The sequence below is a fragment of the Heliangelus exortis genome, chromosome 27 (genome assembly GCF_036169615.1).
Source record: "Heliangelus exortis chromosome 27, bHelExo1.hap1, whole genome shotgun sequence".
In the NCBI taxonomy this organism is placed as follows: Eukaryota; Metazoa; Chordata; class Aves; order Apodiformes; family Trochilidae; genus Heliangelus; species Heliangelus exortis.
Genome location: NC_092448.1, coordinates 1,949,869 through 1,970,791, shown reverse-complemented (window position 1 = coordinate 1,970,791; position 20,923 = coordinate 1,949,869). Strand labels below are relative to the sequence as shown.

Sequence of the window (20,923 nt, the reverse complement as noted above, 5' to 3'; positions counted from 1 at the left end):
GGAAACCTCTCTGGTGAGAGGAGGGAGGGAAGGAGCTGACTTTGAGCTGTGCTGGACCCGCTCCTTTGGGTGCTCATCTTTCTAAAAAAAAAAGAAAAAAAAAAAAGAAAAAAAAAGGGAAAAGAAACAGTCCCTGGGAGCTTGTCTGGGGAAAAGCTGTAGTTCTGGGTGGGAAGGGCTATCTTGCTGATAAAATGACTTCAAATTAATAAATTAATTTTTTTTTTACCCCCCCGCACCCATGGCCCTGTAATTCAGGATAATTTAGGGCTTGTGTTACCTCCCTCTAAAGAGCTGCTTGGGGGAAGTGTAAGGAGAAACCTCCCTGGCTTTCTTTGGGCTGGGGGCTGCTGGTGCTGGCAGGGGAGGTGGGAAGTTTTTCCTCCCTTTTATTCCCTGTTCTCCTTTGCCTCGCTGCTGCTCCTCCCTTGGGCTGCATCCTGGCCTGGTGGCTCGTCCCCAGCTCCAGGGGGGACATTGCAGAGGGCAGGGGTCTGAGAACCAACTCTAGAAACCACCTGGAAATTGGTCCAGGGAAAGGGGAGAGAATCCTCCAGGAAAGGGGAGAGCATCCTCCAGGGAATGGGAGAGCATCCTCCAGGAAAGGGGAGAGCATCCTCCAGGGGTTCTTCTACCCCGAGTGCTTTGTAGGAAGAAGTTGGACACTTTTGGGCTTTGGTAGCTTCAGGATGTCACCACGTGGAACTCTCCTCCTCCATCCCCCCAGGGATGAGAAGCCAGGAGGAGAAAAGTTGTGCCAGAGCCTGCTGGTCCCAGGGGCTGGGATGTGACTGGGATGGACACCAGCATGGAAAGGGATGTGGGAATTCTCCTCCTGGGTGAGATGTCACCTCCCACCCCCCCCTGGCCCCTGGTTTTGTTCAAGGTGGGGTGGGAAGTGGCTTTTTGTCCAAAGGGAGGTTGGAAGCCCAGCTCTGGGACTTCCAGGCTGAGGTTTCCTGGTGTCACTTGCTGGGCTCCAACAGAGGCACCCCAGGAACTGGGAACTGGGACTGGGCTGAGCTCGGGGCACCCTGGAGGATGGGGACCCCCTGGGTGGTGGGCAGGAGGTGCTGAGGGGATGGGTTTGGAGCCCATTTCAGAGAAAAATGGTTGTGAACCCCAGTTCTGCTCAGGGAGGGGATGAGGCGGGGGGGGGGGGGGGTAAAGCATCACCCATCCATTTGGGCCCAGTAGGAACCAGTTTCACTCCCCCTGTCTGGGGGATGAAGAGGGGTTGGGTCCCTTTTGGTGCAAATTTCTCTTTAATTCAGATTTTAATCTTGTTGGGGGGACCAGGGCCTTGGGGACTGAGCTGATTTCTGACTCCCACATCCCCCCAGACACATCCAAACACTTTTCTGGCTGCTTTGCTCCCGGAATCCAGGGGGATTGAGGAAACCTGGGATGTTGGGGTGATGTTGATCCAAACTGGAGCTTCCATGGGGCTCTTTGAGGTTGTTTGGACACTGGGATTTGAGTGCCTCCCACTCAGCACTGTCTGATCCATCCTCCCTTCTGCCTCCAGAACTCCTGGGGTTGTTAAGAGGAGACCCAGTGGCAGGGTCTGTGTTGGGAGATGAGCTCCCAAACCTTCTTTTCCATGCTTAGAAATAGTCTGTTTGCTGAGAAAAATTAAAAAAAAAAAAAAAAAAGAAAAAAAATCAGTGAAAGAATTGCTGATTTTCCCGGGGTTTCTATCGAGAAGAAGCAGCAAAGAGAATTATGGAAAATTCATAATTTTGTCCCACACATCGTTTCCACCCAGGAAATGGCACTGGGGGGCCTTTGCCTCCTGGCTTTAGTGTTTGCTCCAGGGATGCTTGGACAGAGCAGCACAGGGGATGCTGAGCCCTTGGTGCCAGCCCCAGAATCCCAGTGAGGGGCTGGGGGGTGGCCCAGTGGGCAAAAGACTCCTGAGAGTGGACATTGATTTTTTTTTCTTTGCAAAGGATAAACCTTTTTTTTAATTTATTTTTTAAGTAGCATCACCAATTTTTCAGCCTCAAGAAGTGGAAAATAATAAAAAAAACCTTTCCTTTATTTTACTTTTTTTTTCTTTTTTTTTTTTTTTTTTTTTTTTTTTTTTTTTTTTTTGGGTTGGGATTATGAGCAAGCAGCTGAGTGGGTGCATTAAGCCCCTGGAGGAACCAGCTCAGGCCCTGCTTTGATTTCTTCCAGTGGGTGGGAATGGGGTGGGAATGACCCCTTAGGCTCCCATTTTGGCACCTGGGTGGGTGCTGGGCTCATTTCCAGATGTGGCCCCAGGTGCTTTGTGACTTCAGGAAAGGAAAAGGAAAGGAGATTTCACCCATTTTCCCCCCAATCCCAGGGTGTGGATGGGATGCTGGGGATGGGATAAATGGGACCAGGGGGAAAAACGGGTGTCAGTGCCCTTTTTGGGGTGCCTGGTGGGCAGGGTGCTGGGATGCAGGGTGCTGGGTGCAGGCTCAGCCTCTCCCTGTCACCCGAGCTGTCACCTGAGCTGTCACCCGGCTGCTGTGACAGCCCTGCCAGCAGGATGGGGGGGGGAGCCCTAAAAACAGCCCTGGGGCTGCATTCCTGTTTGTCCTGTGGGATTTTGGGGGGCAGAGAAGGGAAAAGGGGGAATCCCAGCACCTCCCTGCTTCTCCTTCAGGACAAGGGGAAGGTGACAGCCCCGGAGCTGGCAGGATGGGGACAGCTGCCAAGCTGGGATGGGCAGGAAAAGAGCTTGGAATTTCTGTGTTGGGAATGTTGAGGGACACAAACCCCCCTGGAACCCCAGCTGGGGTGGAACTGTGTGGGACAGGGATGGGTGCTGGATCCCTGGTCAGGGATGGAGCCCGGTCCTGCTGGAGAATTCCAGGGTTTATCCCATTCCAGCTGAGCCCAGGTTTGGCCCTGGGATCTGTAAGGGTCAAGTTGAGCAGAGTGATCCCTGAGGGCACCGTGGGTAGGGTAAAAATCATTTTAATTCAGGGGTTTTGTCCCCAAAGCGAGGACAAAAGGGGCAGAGCTGGGATACAGGGGCAGGAGGAGGAGCTGGAGCTGGGACAGGGAGAGAATTCAGGCCTTGGAGGAGAATAAGTTTTTTTTAAAATATATTATTAATTATTAATAATTTTAATGTTCTTAATTAATATTATTAGTTATTATTAACCTACTGATTATTCCCTGGAAAGGTGGGGTCCTGAGGGCTCCTCCTTGGTGTCGATGCAGCTGAAGGTTTGGACCCTCAGCTGGTTCCTTCCTGCTGGAAGCTCTAAACTTGACCTTGAAGGGGCAAAACCAAACCAAACCAACAAAAAAAAAAAAAAAAAAAAAAAAAAAAAAGTATATTTGGTCAGCGAGTGAGCGATGAGGAGGGGAAAGGGTTGGGGTTGTTTTTTTTTTTTTAATTAATGTTATTTTAGGAAAGAGTGAAATATTCAGCTGGTCTGGTGTTCCAGAGAGATTCCCAAATATCTTGGCCAAATAACCTTTCCCTGGCACCAGCTGCTCGGAACCCCACAATTATGGGATAATGGATTCCCAGAGAGTTTCTTGGCTTGCTGGCCCTGAGCTGGAGAATTCCTCTCCCTTCCCTGCTCCTTGTAAAACGCCCCTTGGATGTTCCCCACGATGCTGGGAGCATCCCGGAGGAGAAATTAAAAAAAAAAAAAACCTTAAATTTTTAAGATTTCCCTGGAATTTGCCTCCGTGCCCCTTGGTTTGGGAGAGGAATTGGGTCTTGGGAAAGAGCTGGAGGTGTGAGAGGCTCTGCAGGCATCAGCTGGGGGGGGTTAGGGCAGGATTTTCCTTGTGGGAGGGATGGGAATAAGTTGGGAATCAGGAGCAGGGCACTGCTGGTGTCCTGAGGACTTTTCTGCCCTCTCAGGCCTGGCTGGGATGTGCAGGGATTGATCCCTCGGGAGGTTTGGGGGCTTTGGGATGCTCTGCCTGGGTACCATGGGGGATGGGATGGGATGGGGGGGGCCTCACCTTGGGATTTTGCCAAGAAACCCCAATTCCCTGGGGAATTTCCTCCCTTTTTTGTTTGTTTGGTTTTTTTAATTATTAATAATAATTAAATAGTAAATATAAATACATATATTATTTTTATCTATATAAATACATATGTATTTTTATATATATATTTATATATAAATACGTATATGTAAATAAATATATAAATAATAATTAAAAAGTTCTTTTTAATTTCTCTCCACCCCCAAGGCCACCAGGAGGCCTGGGGAGGGGGGGTTTCTGCAGGCAGAGCTTTGCCAGGCACCCCCTTGGCTCTCTTCCCACAGGATAAGCAGTGATTTTTTTTTTTTTTTTAATTTTTTATCTTTTTTTTTTTGGGGGGGGGGAGGAGATGCTTTGGAGAAGACCCTCCCAGCCCCTCTCTTGGCTGAAGCTTTCACCAGCACCAAGCCAAGGCAAAAAATTCCTCCCTCCTCCCGTGTCAGGGCTGCAGGTTGCCATGGAGAACCAGGATTATTCTCTGCTTGTGTGTGCAGGGCTGGGATATCCTCATTTCTTTATTTTATTTATGTTTAATTTGATGGTTTATTTAAAAAAAAAAAAAAAAAACCCTTAGCAAAGGGGAGCAAAGCTCTTCTCCCTCACCCTTGGGATCCACCACCTCCCATCTCCAGCCCCTCATCCCCTCCAGCCCCAGCTCCCCCCTTGGAATTTTATCCCAAATAATCCCCCCCTAAGAGGGTTTTCTGCTTGTTATGACACCCCCTGAAAGCGTGGGAGAAAGATCCTTTCTTCCCCCTCGTCCTCCAGAGCCAGGCCCTGGGCTGAAAGGGTTTTTTTTTTTTTTTTGTGTCTCTGTGTGCCTGACTAATTGAGCTGAAGGACTTGCGTCTGGAAGGGCTTGAAAGGGACTTTTGTTGCTGCTGGGGAGTTTGGGGAAAGGGAAGGAGTTTTTGCTTTCCTAAGGGAGGCAGGCCCTGGGCAAATTTGACTCTTGAGGGCTCAAGTCTCTGTGGGAAAATTCAAGGAAAAGAAAAAAAAAATCTGTTTCGTTGGGAAAATTTAAAAAAAAAAAATTTTTTTTCCTTTTTTTCTGTGGGAAAATTAAAAAAAAAATTTTTTTTTCCTTTTTTTCTGTGGGAAAATTAAAAAAAAAATAATTTATTTCTTTGGGGAAATTCAAAAAAAATTTTCTTTCTTTGGGGAAAATTAAAAAAAAAATTATTTCTTCGGGAAAATAAAAAAAATTATTTCTTTGGGAAAATTAAAAAAAATTTTTCTTTGGGAAAATTTAAAAAAATTTTTCTTTCTTTGGGAAAATTTTTAAAAAATATTTCTTTCTTTGGGAAATTAAAAAAAAAATTCTTTCTTTGGGAAAATGAAAAAAAATTTCTTTCTTGGGGAAAATACAAAAAATGTCTTTGGGAAGATTAAAAAACATTTTCTTTCTTTGGGAAAATTAAAAAAAATTTTTTTTCTTTCTTTCTTTGGGAAATTAAAAAAAAAAAAAAATAAAAGGGTGGTGGGTTTAGGCGTTGGGGTGGATTTTTTGTTGTTTATCATTTTGTTTTAATTTTTTTTTTATTCTTGTCTCTTTTGGAGGGCTCTCAATCAGCCCCAGGCATCAGAAAATGGAACCTGGCCAAAAAGTATCCTGGTCCTAGAAAGGTCCAGGATGGGGACTTGAGGAAAAGGCCTGGTGAGATGAGTTCAAAACAGCAGGATCAGAGGTTTTATCCCCCAAAATTAGAGTAGGAGAGGCTTTGCCTCAAAAAAATAACCACCCTGAGAGTTTTCACCTCCAAAAATAACATTATTAGGAGATTTTGCCTCAAAAATCCCTCTGGTGAGCCCAGGGAGGGAGGTTCTGTGGCCTCAGGGTGCTTCCCCATCCCGTTACACCCCAAACATCACCAAATTCAACTTTTCCTCCTGGAAAACTGGAAATATTTTAATCAGTGCCTGCTCCCTGGATCCTTCTGCTCCCCCCAGAGTCCCAAAATCCAGGTTTTGGGTTAAAAACTCCTCAAAACTTTCCCTGAGAGGAAACCCAAGAGGTTTCCCAGAGAATTTGGGGACTTGCAGGGTTTTTCTTTTCCACTGGGAAGGTGGCTTTGGCTTTGGGGACTTTTCCTGGGGACTCGGTGTTCCCAAACCTCTCCATCCAGGATTTTTTCTCCCTGCTTTTGCTATTTTTCCAGGATTTCTGGGATTGGATCAGCACCACCTTCTCCAGGCTTTTCTTTTCCCAAAGGGCTGAGCATCCTGTCTGGAAATCACTGGCAAAAAGGGAAAATAGGGTTTTTTTCGGGGGTTTTTTTGGTTTTTTTGTGGTTGTTTTTTTTTTTTTTAGGGGAAAAAAAATGGACTTTGGGGCAGAACTCAGCCTGGTGGAAAAATCTGGGAAGAGGGTTTGGAAAGGGCTGGTGGTGGGAATGGGGAAGGAAGGGGTTGGATGGGGCCTCCTGAAGAAGCTGCTTGAAAGTCTGGAAATCTGGAGGATTTTTGTCACTTTTTGTTTGTTTCCTTCTCCTCTTTTTCCTCCTTCCCAAGGCTCCATCCCACCCCCTCCAGGTGATGAAATGTGGGTGATTTGCTTTGGGTTTCCAATTCCAAGGGATTAAAACATTTTAAAAGTTGAAATTTTGGATGGGGTGGAGATGGAGAGGCTGCAAAATGACCTTGGTTTGGGTTTTTTGGTTTTTTTTTTGTTTTCCCCCTTATGCCCAAAGGCTCCAACCTGAGAAAAAGCTGGAGATTCTCAAAGGGGTTCAGCAAAAAAATGGGGAAAATTGGGTTGAAATAGATGTGAAATTTGCTAGAGAAGGGAGGTGAGGGAGAGGAGAATCAATCACAGAATTGTTCTGGTTGGAAAAAAGCTTTAAAATGAATAATTAAAAAAAAAAAAAAATTAAAAATTTCAAAATAACTTCTGAAAAGAGTTCCTAAATCTTTTTCATGTCACTCCATGAGGGAGGTTTTAAGAAATCAAAAAAATTCCTCCCAAGCACCATCTAAAACCAGAAACTTGCTTTGTTTTATTTTTTTTTTCCAGCTCATCCCGTGGCTCTGGGACCAAACTCTGACACCAGGGATTTGCTCAGTGGATCCTTCCCTGTCACCACCCTGAGGAAATGACAATTTCCAGGGATTTTTTTGTGCTGGTAAGAAAATACCAGAGAATTCTGGGCACTGGGTTAAGATTTTGCACCTTGCTGAGATTTGGGGGGACTCGAGCACTTTTGCTGCTTCCCCTCTTTGGGCTCTTTATTCCCCCCAGGACTTGGATTTCCCTCCCCCCCATTTATTATTCATTTTTAAAGATGATTTTCAAGAATTATTCCTAAAAATCACTCCATTTCAAGCTTGGAATTACGGAGAAACTTGGAAATTGGGGCTTGGTGTCCAAAGGAGACGAAGGGAGACAAAGAAACCCAAATTTGGGGATATGGGGCTATTTAAATTATTATTATTTTTATTTATTATTTCCCCCTCTTTTTTTTTTTTTTTTTTAGTAGGGGAGGGTCTGACTCACTTGATTATTTTTTTTGTTTGTTTGTTTCTCAAAATGCTGAATATTTTACCCACTGTGGAGGCCTGACCAGGCTGGGACCTGCTGAGAGCAGATTAATGAAATAAAAGGGTTTAATTTTTTTATATAACTGCCCAGCAATTCTGGGTCGATGGATTTCCAAGTGCACCGGGCTGCCTGTAAAATGTTATTTCTAACCAAACCCTAAAAATCGGGGAAATTCTCACCCAAATTATTGCTCCCAACAGCCTCCAGCTCAAATAAGAAAGAACAGATGGGAAAAAAAAAAATAAATGGAATGTGGAAAAAAAAAATTCAATTGTGGGAGAAAAAAAAGGAGAGAGAAAAAGGGAGAAAAACATAAATGTGGGGGGAAAAAAAAAAAAGGAATCAAATGGGGGTATTGGAAGGAGCTACAGAAAATAAGAAGTAAAATGGGGAGGTTTTAGTGCAGCTGAGGCAAAATTTTTGGGCAGACCCCAGCAATAATATTAAAATATATTATTATTGCTAATCAATAATTACAGCTTTGCTGTGAAATATCCAGAATTAGGCAATGCCTGGATTCCACCTCTTTACAACTTCTTGGGATATTCCTTATCCCTGCAGCCCTGACCTTGGACTCGGCTCCCAGGATTTCCCCATTTCCCACCCCATGGGGACTTTGGGGTTTTTTGGGGGGCTGGGCTGGGAAATTGGGATTTTCCCAAAGGTTTTGGAAGAGGGGGTGGTGATCCCATCATTTCCATGGCCTTTGGAGCATCCCGAGGTGCAGATTGGGGCTCTGGTGCCTCCTCCTTCCCTTCCTGGAGCCTCAGCCAGAGCTGGGGGGAAAAGAACATTTTATTTTTTTTTTTTATTCTCAATGCAAAACCCAAACCACCCGGAGCACGGGGGGCCAAGGGGTTCCCTGCCTCTTTTTTCCAGGGAAAAAGGGATGGGGGCTCCGTGCCTGTTCCTGTTGGATGGAAGCAGCCGAAGCTTCGTGGCTGCCTCAGCCGGGGAGGGTTTCACCTTCTGCCAGGAGGTGATTTCCCCTTCTTTATTTTTTTTTTTTTAATAATATTTTTCTCTTTTTTACTTTTTTTTTCTTTATCTTTTTTCCCCTTTTTCTTTTTTTCGCTTTTTCTTTTCCCCTTTTCCTTTTTCTTTTCTTTCTCTTTTTCTCCCTTTTCTTTTTCCCTTTTTCTTTTTTCCCGTTTTTCCTTTTTCTTTTCTCCTTTTCCTTTTTTATTTCCCTTTTTCTTTTATCCTTCCTCTTTAATTTTCCTCTCTCCTTCCTCCCCTTTTTTTCCCCTTTTTCCTTTTTCTCTCTTTTTTCCCCATCTTTTCCCAATCCTACATTTCCACCTGCTTTGTCTCCTCTCCTCCCAGCAGCCACTCCCAGGCCATTTCGGGACTTTTTTTGACCCTGTCTTTTTTTTTTTTTTTTTTTTTTTCCCTCTCATTTCGTCCCCCCCATCCCCTCCCTAAGGACCCCGGGGCACCCTCTGAAGGGTGGGGGTCGGGGTGCCCAGGGCTGGATGGGGGGAGCACAAAGCTCCGAGGAAGCCACGGGGCTCTTTTTTCCCTGGCTCTCTCCCGAAAGGGTTAATCCATTAGGAATTCCGAGCCCTTCTTCCGATAGTTAAACCTGATTTGCATGCATTTGCATAATGAATGTCATTTGCATTCTTGGAGGTTGGCTCCTTCTGTGGGAAAAGTCAAAGCGGGATTGCGGGGAGGGTGAAGGGGGGGTCGGGGAAGAAAGAAGGGAAGATTTTTATTTTTTTTTTTTTTATTATTCCCCACCCCCCCCCATCCCTGCCCCTCACCAACCTCTCCCAAATGTGCTTGGGTTTGGTTTGGTTTTTTTTTTTCCCTTCTTTTCCCCCATTCTTCCCCCCTCCCCATCCCTTTGCCAGGATGCACAAAAGCCAAGGCACCAGCAAGGCCAAGCTCATCCTTTCCTTTCCTTTCCCCCCCCCCTCTGGAATTTTTCCCTCTGATTCCATCTTGGATTCGCTTCCCGAATCCAAGGGAATCATGGGGGGCCATGAAGCCCCTGCCCCCCTTTCCCTCTGGGCTGCAACAGGAACAGAAACGATGATGGGAGGGGAAAAAAAAATAATAATAATTAAAAAAAAAAGGTGGGAGCCACCATTTTAGGAGCTGAGGTGTAAAATGGCCGATTCCCCTTCCCTGCCTCCCGCGTTGGGCTCCAGGGGATGCTCAGCCATGGAGATTTTCCTTTTTCCCACCTCTTGGCCACCAAATGCCCCCCCTTGGCCACCAACCACCCCCCCCCGGGCATCACAGGGGACACAAAGCCCCCCCCAGCTCCCAAATTCCTTTTGTTTCACCCCAGGAGGGCACAAGGGGGGAGCCTCCTTCAGTCTTTTTTCACCAGATGATTTTGGGGTTTGTTTTTTTGTTTTGTTTTGGTTTTTTTTTTTTTGTTTTTTTTTTTCCTTTTTTTCTTTTAAATTCTGCTTTCCAGTGACCTCCATGGGGGGGATGGCAGATTTTGGGCTACAAAATTTGTCATAACTGGGGATATTTGGGGTTTCTCTATCACGATACTGGGGGAAGCAGCTGTGTGGTTTCATTCCCCCTCCCCCCCCCCTTTTCTTTTTTTTAATTAGAAAAATTGAACAGACTAATTTTGTTTTTAAAGAGCATTTTGTGTCTGTTTAAGAAAAGGAAAAAACCCAAACCAGTGTTTCCAGCATTCCTCTCTGTGGTGGCCTTCACCCAGCCCTGATTATTTGTGGGTGCCAATTTTGCACTAATTTTAATATGTGAGAGGGGAAAAAAATGACTTTATCCCATATAACCCAAAGGGGTGTGAATTGCTGAATTTTACTCCAGTGTTTGAAATATTTTGGGGTGTTTTTAGCTGCAGATCTGGGGGTGCAGGTGCAAATCTCAGCATTCCCCAAGGTTGGGGTTTGTGGCTGCTCCTTTGAATTTTCTCCCCATCCCTGTTGCCAAGAAACCCAGAAACTTAAAAGCCTGAGTACACCAAGTGGGTTTAACCCTGGTGGGATTTTGACAGCGGATCCTAAATAACCAGAAATTTATCAGTGGGAGAAAAAAAAAAATCACTTTTTAATTAATTTATTTATTTGGGAGGGGGATTTTTTTGGGTTTTTTTTTTTTCCCTTGCTGGGTTGACACAGGAGCCCCAAAGACTCCAGGTCGGGATCCCAGTCCCTTCTGGGTTTTTTGAGGTTGGGTGAAGTGGTGGCTGCCACTTTTGGGTCCCTTTTTGGTGGCCTTGAGCGTCGCCCCTGGTGATGGGGATGCTCCCATCAAGTTGCTTGTTCAGGAATGGGAAATACTTTTCCTAAAGCTTGCAAAAAAATGCACTAAGGCTCTGAGCTATTTGGCTCAGCTGCATCTACTTAGCTGCTTTCTCACTGCTTTTATTTATTTATAACCTTTGCTCCACAATGGGAGGTTGGGGGGGGTTGGGTTTTGGGGTTTTTGTGGCTTTCCTTTTTTTTTTTTTTTTTTTATTTTTTTGTGGGGCTTTTTTTGGTTTGGTTTTGCTTTATTTTTCTTTTTTTCTGCCATTTCTCCTGTTCTTACCCCAGGGTCAGGCACACAAATGGCAGGGGACACTTCTGACCATCCCTGCTCTGCTCCCCCCAGTGCCACTTACTCACTCCCCATCACTTAATTTCTGCCAAACTGGATTTTTTTTCCTGATTTCTGGAGCATCATTACCATTTTGTGGGACTAAATAGCAGGAAAAAAGCCCAAGCAACCTTTTCCTCCCTTAAACAAGCCAAGGAAATTCTCCCCCTGGGTGTTTAAATTGATGTGGGGTCTGGGTGTGAAAGGATTTTAGGCAGATGTAAAGTGAATATTAATAAAATATTTTTAAAAAATCAAATAAATTATTAAAAAAATTAGAAATAAATAAATCCATTCCAAATATAAAGGATGCTCCAAAGGAATGAGGAGAAGGGGGTCCCACCACTGCTGGATTCCTCCCCAAAGCACTCAGGGGGCTGCCTGGTTTTCTCAGGGTCTGGATAAATCTCCCCCCTCCCAGTCACAGGGTGCTTCTGGGTTTGATTTTGGCTTTTTTTGCCTTGGCAGAGCAGCAATAATTAAAAAAAAAAAAAAAAAAAAAAAAATGCCCCACCAGGGCATCACCACAGGGTTTGGGGTTGGAAATTTGGGTGGTTGTAAAGATGCTGAGAATTTACCAACTGATTTTCAGTTTCTCCTTCTTTTTTTTTTTTTTTTTTTATTTCTACCAGAAATGTGGCTGGAATCTTCCTGTCCCTGTATAATCCAAGCAAGGGGGGGATTTTTGGGGACATGTAACCCATTTCCATCCTCTTTTCTTTCCCCACCTGCCAGGGAGGAATCTTGGATCACCCTACGTGATGCTCTGCTCCTTTTCTGACCCCAACACCCCTTTGGCCTCACTGAAAGTTTGCAGGGAATTTCCTGGTAAGAAGATTTGGTATTTTAATTATTTTATTTTATTTTTTTTAATGCTTTCCAGCAGCTCTGAGATGGGCTGAGTCTCCCAGAGCAAACTCCTCAGAGGACAGCTTGGAAAAAATTTTTACAGGGAAGAAAGAGGGGCCAAGAGCTCCTCCAGCACCTGCCCCATCACCCACTTGGCCCAAAATCTCCAACAATCCTGGACTTTGTTCTCTGATCACTTTGGGTATCACAGGTTTGGTAACCCCTAATCCTCAGACCCCATGAAAAGGGCCTTTTCCACCCACAGGGACAAAGGGCTCCTTTGGGTTGGTTTTTTTTTGTTTTTTTGGGGCTTGGGGGGTTTTTTGCTTGTTTTTTTAGTTGTGGGTTTTTGGGGTTTTGGGTTGGGGTTTTTTTGGTTTTTTTTTTTGAGTGTGTTTGTGTCTTTTAAATGAAAAAAAAACGACATAAAGGTGTTTCTCTTGCTTTTCTTTTTAACTCAGATCATCCCATCAGAACACAGACCTGGGGGCTACATGGGAAAAAAAAAAAAAACCAACCCAAAACCAACCCACACCAGGACCCTTTGGCCATGCAGGAGCTGCCAGCAGGATCCATCCCATGGGACCCCCCCTCAGCAGAACTCCCCAGGGCTGCTCCCCCCCCCTCCTCTTCCTCCTCCTGCTCAGGATTTGCACCAGTTCAGCACCAGCAGCACCAGTTTGGGGACAGATGGAGTGGAGAGGACACCCCACATCACCCTGGGGACATCTCCCTGGTGAGCCCTGGGTTGGGATGCAGGGATGCTGAAGGCCCTTGGGGGGGGAGGCCTGAGGCAGAGGTGATGGGCAGGGGGAGGCAGAGGGGCTGGAAGGGACAGTGGCTTTATTAAGATGGCCCAGCTGACGTGGGGGCTCTGCCAGTGGTCAGGTCTGAGTGACAAACTCTGCATTGTTTGGGTTCAAGCACATTTCCCTCCTCCTCTCCCTCCCTTCCCCTTTCCTCTCCTCTCACCCTTGCACAAAGATGTCATTGTGCTGGGGGGGACTTGGTGGTGGTGGCAGCAATGCTATTTGGGCCAAAAAAAAAAAAAAAAACCCAACAAAAAAAAAACCAACCCACCCAAACCAAAACAAAAAAACCCCACCACAAAACAAGTAAAAAAAAAAAAAGAAAAAACACCCAAGAAAAGAATGAAGTGGGAAGGGGGGGACCTAACAAGGTGAAGAGGTTTAAATCAGCTTAGACCAAATGCCAATTAAAAACCAAAGAGGATTAGGCTTGTGATCAGCAGAATAGAGCATCATTGTGCCCAGAGGAGGGGGCTCCCCCCTCCAGACCCAGTGCTGAGGTGCCCAGGGTCCCAGTGCCACTTGTCCCCTCTCCTCTGCTGGGATGGAGCAGCGTGGGGGCTGCCCCAGCCCCGTGGGTTTGAGGTGCAAAGACTTTTGTCTGGAATTTTTGAAGTGGTCGGGAGGACTCGTGCCCTGACTGGAGCTCAGCCAAGGATGGAAAGGTCTCAAAGTGGAAAATCTTCCCCAAAAGAAGCTCTGGGTCTGTCTCTGTCCCTCAGCTGTGTCCCCAAGGCTGTCCCCACCCCAGACCTCCGTGGGCAGCCCCTGCTCCATCCCAACCACAGCTCCAGGATGGGGCTCTGGGGACCATGGGGGCATCAGATCCCGAGCATCAGCACATCCCAGGGAGGGGGCAAAGGAAAAAACACCAGGAGCAATTGTGCTCCTCTGCAGCAGGGCCTGGAGGTGACATTTTGGTGCTTTCTGCCCAGCTCAGTCCTCCCGTGACACCCAGAGGCTCAGGGATTTCATGGTTTGAGCCCTGTAATCAGCAGCTCTGGTCCTTGGAGCATCCTCACCTGCAGGAGAGGAACTTGGGGAAGTGGGATCCGTGCTTGGACATCACCCTGCTCCAAGCAGCTCTCCCAGTACACAGATTAAATCCTGGGAAGAGGAGGATGCTCAGCACAGAAGTGGCAATGGGGGTGCTGGGCTCACTCCTGACTCTGCCAGGGGAGGGAGATCCCTCGCAGCCCAAATGGCCACAGGGGTGTAAAAAATGGTCTAAAAAAAGCAGGGGTGTCTTTACCCCACCCTGGAGGCACAAAAAGGGTTTTCACTGGGGTAGGAAGTACAATGGTTTGCTGGCTTTAAGGCTCTTTTGGAAATAAAAGGTGTCCCAAGAGGTGTCCTGAGCAGGGCCGTGGTTAAAGGGCATCAGCAGCAAGTTCTGGGGGAGCTTCAGCACCTCGAGGTGTGGGTTTGGGGAGTTCAGCCTGAGCCCCCCTTTCCTTTAGCCTGGTCCTGCCATTCCCAGGGAAAACCCTGTGGGAGAAGCTGAGCCAAGAAGTTGTCCCTGTCAGGCCTGGAGGGAAAATGCTCACGGCCTTGAGTAAGAGAGAGGGAAAAGGAGAAAAAAAAGGATTTTTATTGTGAGGAGCAGGAGAAGGGGTGTGTTTTCCAGCTCTGGAGAAGGATCCCTTGGTCTGATGGATGGAGGGATGGCTCTGATGCCAGGGCAGGGATGCCCAGGCAGGATTTGGGAATAGGGAATGAAGGAAACTTGAGGGGCCAGGGAAAGGGGGGAGGAGCTGCCAGGGGGCTTGGAGATGGAATTCCACCATCTCCCTCCTTTGGAACCCCCTCGTGCCACCCCCAGGGATGCCCAGGAGCACCCAGACTGTGGGAGCTGGGGCAAAAAAATCTTTTCCCCCCACCCCATCCTTCCCCATCACCCCTCCCTCCGCCTTTTGTTGCTGCCGTGTAATTTATGATATGAGAGCCGGAGGGGCATTGTCTGGCCCCATCCTGTATTTTTCCGAGGGCTTTGCCTCTCTTCCCAGCCCCCCGCTGGGTTTGGGATGCTCGGGATACTGTAGGGTTGCTATGGGGCCGCTCCCCGCGCCCGCCGCTATGCGGGGCAATGGTGGGGAGGGGGCTGCCCGACGGCTCCGGACCCATCTGGAGCCCCCCCCGAGCCCCGGTGCCGGCAGCCCCGGCCCCACCGACGTGCCGAGGGCCTGGGAATGGGGCTTGTGGCCCCTCCAAGTTCACGGCCACCGGAGGCATTCAGCTGCCGGAGGGGGATGGAGAAGGGGAGGGATGAGGGATGGGGAAGGAGGGGGGGGCAGCGGGATCTGGGGCGTTTGGCTCCATTCTCCCTTCCCTTTTCAGTGTCCCCGGCGCATACAGATCCCCCCCGTCCCTTTCTCCTCCTGACAAGTGGGCACATAAATAAATTACCCCACCGGGCGAGTGTGGAACAATCTGTCCCCTAAATTCTATTCAGGGCCAGACAGGGCCCATTATTCCCCCGATTAAAGCCGCGGGAGTAGCTTGCAAGGGTTACAGTTACTCTGTCAAACTGTAAATAAGACACTAAAAATAAAAAGGAGGAGGGGGGGGATAGGGAAAGGGAAGCCAGACTAATGCCTGCTGCTAGGGAAACCGAATGAATCCCTAATGATTCCTGTGTACAAACTGCAAATAATGGAGGCAAAGTGACAAACAGACCTCGGCTCCCCAACGCCTGAGGAGGGGGGGGACCCGCTGGCCCCTTCCTCTGGGAAGAGCTCTGGGCACTGGGATCCCCTTCCCACCCCCTCTGGATGTGCCAGCCTTGGGGATGGGTTGGGTTTTGCCAGCAGAGAAAATGTTTGAGATCCCCCCCCCCCAACACCTCTCCTTTTGGAAACGTCCCTCACCCGTGGCCTCAGGGCGGCGTGGAAAGCAGCAGAGTGCAAAGTACCACAGAGAGCCAAAATATATATAAAAAAAAATATATCAAAAAGATCTTTGCAGTCTGTCTGTCTCAGGCTCCTTCCCACCCATCTTTGCTCTCCTGGCTGGGACAACCTGGAGCTCCGGGTGGATCCTGGTTCTGATTCTCCTGAAAGCCCCAAGCCCTGGGAAACCTTTTAGGATAAAATCCAATCCCTTCCTGGCTGCTCTCTCCCCACCCCCAAGCTGGGGCTGTTTTCCTTCTTCCCCCCTTTGAGACCTGAAAGCCAAAGAGGGAAGGCAAAAAAAATTTACCAGAAAAAACAAAAAAACAAAACAAACAAAAATAAAATTACCAGCAAAAAAAAAAAAAAAAAAATTACCAGCTCATCTTGGGGTTTTTCTGCCTTCCAAAGGGACTGAGATGTCAGAGTTTTATTCCAGCTCCAGCTCAAACCACCCCAGGGGCTGAATGCTCCAATGTTCCCTGTGTTCCTCAGGGAACTGGGACTTGGGATCATCTCCTGCACCTCAAGGAGCTCCAAGCATCCCAGGTGGGTGCTGATTTCCCAAAGGAGAAGCTCAGGCAGAGGAGGTGGTTTTGGTGCCACAGAGGGCTGGGGACACCTGGCAGAGGTGGCACTGGGATCTCATCCTCCTCCCAGCCTCTCTCTGGCTCCATCCTCAGGGATTTTATCTGTAAAAAAAAATTAAAATGTGCCCCAGCTTGGGCTTCCCACAAGTCTCAGACACCTAAAAAAAAAGGATTTTTCACAGGCCAGTTGCACCTGGTTGAATCCCAGTTGTATTTCCCAGCCAGGTTCTTCCCTTTCCACCTCAGGAAAAACCAAACCAGACCCAAAACCCCAAAATCAACCCCAAATAACAAACCACAAAAAAACCCAACACCACAAAAACCAACAAACCCAGTTGGGGTTGGGTTTTTTTTTTTTTTTCCTGTGAAGCCTCATGACTCCACATCAGGATTCCTGGGATCTTCCCAAGGTGGGATGGAGCCCCAGGGCTCCCCATCCCTCTCTGCTCCCCCAGTTGGACGCAGTTTTTTGGGAGAAACTCCAGGAGGGAGCAGCAGCAGCAGAGATGTCCCCAGAGCCAGGTGGAGGTGGTGACGAAGGACAAGGGGTGGCCCTGGCTCCTCCTTCCAAAATTCAACAGTTTGGTTGGGAAAAGAGAAAAGAATCTGGGAAAAGCCCTGGGGATCCCAGCTCTTTGGGGGATCTGCTCCTTGGAGGGGTTTTTGGGCTTGGGGACCCTCGTGTCACCCTGGAAAAGGATTTGCTGTCTGGGTGCGGGTGGCCTCAGGAGCATCCTGAGGGCCAGGGATGGACTCAGGAGATCCCATCAGGACTGGAAAAACTTCCTCAAAATGAATTCACTCACCTTTCCCTACCTGGATCCCTCGGTCTCCGTTTTTCCAGGTTTTCTCTCAACCTGGAAAAATGTGTTTGCAGTGGGATGTGTGACCCCCCCCCCTGATGTTCATCACCTGGCTCCAGAACCTGGAGCTTTTTCCTGGCCATGAGCAAAGCCCATCCTGAGCAGTTCTGCCCTGCAGGCACTCAGAGAGATGAGAAAAATCAGAAAATCATATTTAATATATTTATACCAGCTCTGAGAAGCCCCCATGCCTACCTGGCACTTTTTTTCCCCTCAAAATACTTGAATGTGATTTTTTTTTCCCCACCTTTGTGTGGGGAAAGATCCCTGGGGGCCAAGTTGCAGCCACAGCATTCCCAGTCCCTTTCCTTTCCCATGGATTAGGATCAGGCCAAGACTTTTTCTTCAATTTAATTCGAAATATCTGGGTCTGGATGCTTGGTTTTAATAATACCCAGGTAGCTAAATCACTCTGGATTCTTATTAATTTTTTATTTGATTTTTTTTTTTTTTTTTCATTCTCACCTCCTTGGAAATGTTTCCCATCCGAGGGCTTCCTGGGGATAAATAAATGGACAGGTAGAGGGGAAAAATCCCCAAAACCTCCCCCAAAATCCCCAAACATGGGATGGGAGGTGAGTGGGAGAAGGGACTGGATGTGAGATATTCCAGCAAGTGGGATAATGAAGTCTCAGTAGTTTTGATGACTTCAAACAGAGTGACTCCAAGAAATAAGCCCCTTCTTTATAATTAGTGGAATTTCCTCTGCATCAAACGGGGAGATTGATTCTTTAATCTGCTCACATGCTTTTGATTGGGTTTTTCAGCTCCTTGTACCAACTGCTCCCACTCCCTGCTCTTGCTGATAAAACCTTGCAAAGGAGATTTCAGGCAGGCATGACCTGAGCTGAGGGCTCAGATTTGCTTGGTGTGGGGCTGGGTTTGTGGATCCTTCAGTTGCCAGAGGTGTTGAGCATCAGGAGAGCAATAATAATTAAAAAAAAAAAAAACAAAAAAAACCCCAAAAACCCCAAACAAATCCAGCAGAGAGCCAGGTTTTTAAACCTCCACCTATGTTTAGGTCAAATAATTGGGATTTGGGGTTTTCTTTGTTCCTATTTTCTCCTCCCAGCAGGTTTCCTGGCTTTGATATTTGCTTTTTAAGGTCATTTTGGCTGCCTCTGGGGTCTGCCCAGGCTCAGTCCTTGATTTTTTTTAAGGACTCGGGATGCTCCCAGAAGCCCCTTTCCTGGGGGGTTTCCAGTGGTCAGTCAGGATTTAGGGCTAAACCCAGGATCTTGGGAAGTTCTGGTTGGGAAAAAAAAAAAAAAATCTCCCCCAATGTTTTTTTGGGTTTTTTTTTTTTTGGCAAATTGAGAGCTCGAGAGGGAGGGGGATGAGCACCCAGCCCCTCCCTGGGCATCTCAGTGGGGTTGGTGGCACCAGAGCTGTTCCCATTTCTTTCTGGTTCCTCTGGAATGGTTTAAGGGGGGGGGAATTTGGGGCCATGGTGTTGTTTTCCAGTTTTGGGTCCTGTTGGAAATGTGGGCAAGAGAGAAGCTGCTGCTTCAGCTGGGCTGCCCTGGGAGGACCTGGGGGGTCCCAGGTTTGGGCGTAAATCCAAGGTTTCCATCCCAAGCCCAGGCTGGCATCTCCCTCTGGGACCTCAGGGCTGTTCCAGTCTGGGATGTAAAATGGTTTGGGTTGGAAAAAACAAGTCCAGAGAGAGCAGAGACCCCCAGGGCCCTCAGATGCTCCTCACAACTTCTCCAGACCCTTCTCCTTGTTCTCCAAACTTTTCCATATTCTCCAGACCCTTTCCTGGGTTCTCCAGTCCCTTCCCCATATTCTCCAAACCTTCTCCATGTTCTCTAGACCCTTCCCCATATTCTCCAGACCCTTTCCCATGTTTTCCAAACCTTCTCCATGTTCTCCAGACCCTTCCCCATGTTCTCCAGCCCCTTCCCCAGCTCCATTCCCTTCCCTGGGCACTTTCCATCCCCTCAATCTCCTTCTGCTCCCAAGGGACCCAGAACCAAGCCCAGGATTCCAGGGGTGATCCCTGCCTTGCTCCTGGGAGGATGCTCATGGCCTTTTTGGCCACCTGGGCCTGGAGTTTGGGGGTCAGAAAGCTCCTGGGAGGGGCTGTGGGATGGATCCTGGAATTAGAGACCTGGCAATGGTGCAAATAGTGATGAAAATCCCTGGATCCAGCAGAAATTCCTGAAGGGGAAGCCAGGAGCTTGATGCATCCTTCATTGGATTTGGTCCTCCAGGAGCTCTGAGGGATTTCCCAACCTTGGGGGATGAGGAGAGGAATTCCTCAAGGTGCAGGAAAAAGGCACCAAAATGTGGGCAAACTATGGGGAGAAATACCCCAAGTGGAAGTGTTGGCGTTTACAGTGATTATTTAAATTTTTTTTCTGTTTTTCTTTTGATTTCAGGTGAAGAACACAAGGCTGGAAGGGAAAAAAAAAGAAAAAAAAATAAGAAAAGACAGGAAAAAAAAGCCTCCAAACCCCGGAAATCTGTGTTAATTGCTTATGAATGTCTCTGTCTCAAAAATTATGGAATTGATGTTGTCGTGCTTTTTTTTTGACAGCCTGTCTGTTACATTTATATAAAAAAAAAAATATTCATGCACCAAAATCTAATTAGGAGGCAAATTTAATGATAATGAAATGAAGGCACTTTAGCAGAAAGCACGGGGCCTTATTAATGTTTTCTCAGCCTCTGCCTTGTTCATCTTTGGAAAATCACTCTTGTCACAGCCACCTTTCTCTCACACACATATATTTATATTTTTATTTATATTTATATATAAAAGGCTTGCTGAAAATAAAGCTTGGATGACTGGAAATGTTTGTGGTGGCTCCGTGGGGAACCCTGGGGAGGTGGGGAGGTGATTCAAGGTGTTCTGCAAAAATCAGATGGGCCCAAACCCACCCGAAAAAGCAGAGGAAATGGGAAATAAAATTATTAGAGAGGTGAAACTACAAAAAGGGTCTGGAAGGTTTCAGGAAAACCCCCAGGGGTGGTGGGCAGAGGGAGATCAGCACCCTCAGCATCCTCTGGGATGTTCCAGCCTCAATTCCAGGGTCTGGAAACCAAACTTTGAGCCTCCATGGGGTGGTTCATGGGGTAGGGGTGGGGTGGTTGGAGGAGGCAGAGGGGGGTGGGGAATATGGGATGGAGGATGGATGCTGGGAATGGGTGGAAGATGCAAGGGATGGATGGAAGATCCAGGGGAGGGATGGAGGGATGGAGGGGATGGATGGAGGGGATGGATGGGATGGATGGAGGGGATGGATGGATGGGATGGATGGGGGGGATGGATGGATGGGATGGATGGATGGATGGATGGATGGATGGAGGGATGGAGGGATGGATGGATGGATGGATGGATGGAGGGATGGATGGATGGATGGATGGATGGAGGGATTAGGGATGGATGGATGATGGATGGAGGGATGGATGGATGGAGGGGATGGATGGATGGATGGATGGATGGATGGATGGATGGATGGATGGATGGATGGAGGGGATGGATGGATGGATGGATGGAGGGATGGATGGATGGATGGATGGATGGATGGATGGATGGATGGAGCACGTATGGGATGGATGGGGGATGCAGGGGATGGTTGGAACATGCAGAGGATGGATGGAGAACATCTGGGATGGTTGAGGATGTACAAGGTGTTTGGAGCACATATGGGATGGATGGAGCAGCCAGGGGATGTTGGAGGATGCAGGGAATGGTCAGTCATGCACTGAGCTCCCACCCCATTGCTCCTGATCCCTCCCTGCAGCCCAGCTGAGCAGTGGCATCCAACAGAGTCCCAGCAGCTGAGTGGTGGGAAAAAACCTGGAAAGAAGGTGA

The 20,923-nt window shown here is 47.6% G+C and overlaps 1 long non-coding RNA gene across 1 annotated transcript; it reads left to right on the top strand.

Annotated features, from left to right (window-relative positions):
- Nucleotides 1-11,800: 11,800 nt before the first annotated feature.
- On the top strand, nucleotides 11,801-19,900 carry LOC139787801 (uncharacterized). The gene is made up of 3 exons (XR_011722706.1): nucleotides 11,801-11,929; nucleotides 12,412-12,686; nucleotides 19,485-19,900. It is a non-coding gene; the product is annotated as an uncharacterized lncRNA (long non-coding RNA).
- Nucleotides 19,901-20,923: the final 1,023 nt, after the last annotated feature.